This window comes from Fukomys damarensis, unplaced genomic scaffold, assembly GCF_012274545.1.
Source record: "Fukomys damarensis isolate Sample0158 unplaced genomic scaffold, DMR_v1.0_HiC HiC_scaffold_35, whole genome shotgun sequence".
Taxonomy (NCBI): Eukaryota; Metazoa; Chordata; class Mammalia; order Rodentia; family Bathyergidae; genus Fukomys; species Fukomys damarensis.
This window is the reverse complement of record NW_022900947.1, coordinates 795,615-797,186: the sequence shown is the minus strand read 5'-3', so window position 1 is coordinate 797,186 and position 1,572 is coordinate 795,615.

Sequence of the window (1,572 nt, the reverse complement as noted above, 5' to 3'; positions counted from 1 at the left end):
TTGGGGCCAGGGCGGGGACAGGAGCACAGGCTGCATGCACAGAGCCCTCAGGACGGGCTCTGGTGACTGCGGAGCCTGGCCCGGGGGAGACACACCCACCAGAGACCAGAGCTGGGAGTCTGCACATACCTCACATGCACGTGTGCAGTGAACTCTGCTGGGTGCAGCTCAGCAGCAGAGCCCTTACCTGGCTCTGGCAGGGCCCAACACTGCAAAATTGAATATAAAAAACTTTCCAGGAGTTAGCGCAACAGAGTGCTTTTTGGGGGCAGGACCACTGTCAGTGACACCTAATTTGAGGTCGGCGATGTAGCTGGTGGGGCTGCCAGGCTGGTGACCCTCCTGACCTGCAGGCAGTGTGTCCAGGAGAGGGGCCTGGCTCGGAGGTTGCCAGAGTCGGGTCTGCAGCCTCCAGGAGATGGCGCTGCAGAGGCCCAAGCCACCCTGTGGGTGACCTGGGTCCCTTCTGCTCCCCTGAGAGCCTCTAGCCAGCTCCGGGGCAGCAGGACTGGCAGGGGAGGAGTAGTGCTTCCTGGAGCTGCCACCCGAGTGTGGTCATCCTGGGCATTGCTCACGTTCCGACTTCAGGCAGGAGCACGGGAACACAGAAGCAGTTGCGTCCTCCAGAGGTGCTGTCGGAGCTGCAGGGGCTTGCAGCGGAGTCAGAGGCCTCTGAAGAGGTGACATTGAAGCAGCAAAGTGGGTGGCAGCTGGTGCAAAGGTCTGAGGCAGAGAGCACAGCTGAAAGTCTATGTCGTGGACACAGGAGCAGGGGAGGGAGTGGTGCCACCCCGGGGCCCGGGGCCACAGCTGGGACCATTGTCTCTGTGTGTGGGGAAGACATTTCAGTGTCTGAAAGCACGACTGGGCCCGGGGCACAGGGACCGCTCAGGTGCAGAGAAGAGGGCGCAGGGTGGGCAGGGGTGCTCTCCAGGTGCACAGGCCAGGCACCCAGTGGCACTGTGGAGTCGCTGGCCTCTGCTGCGGGCGGCCAGGGTGAGGGCGCTGCGTCCCAGGCCCGGCACCCACGGAGGCAGCACCTGGCCCAGATTAGATTCCACTTTCTCATTACGGGCGGTAATGGGTCCTGAGGACCTCATTCCAGCCCTAGATATTATCTGACCCGTATAATTAATTAATTATCGCCCAAATATTATAGATTATTAAAAATAGCATAACTAATAGTGTAATATCTCAAGCTGTCGACTTTAATAGTCAACATTGTCTTGGCGGAGCTTATCAGCCCGGGACACCCGGTAAGGATATTGATTCCGGGTAATTTTAGCCGTCATCGCGCCCTGACGCGGGCCTGTCAGCAGCCGGGCTCATTTGAAATCGTTAAACCGCGCGGCCACGGGGTCTCTGCGGTGCCTTCTCCTCCCCTGCAATATGTTCCAGCACAGAGGGAAATAAATAGAGGAGCCCAGGAGAGGGAGAGAGGGAAAGGGACGGAGGGCGAGGTGGAGACAGCCGAGAACCGAGAGAGCGGGACGGAGGGACTGGAGAGAGGCGCAGAGAGGGAGGAGAGGGACGGAGGGAGCGAGGGGGCGGGAGAGGGGCCGGAGACCGAGG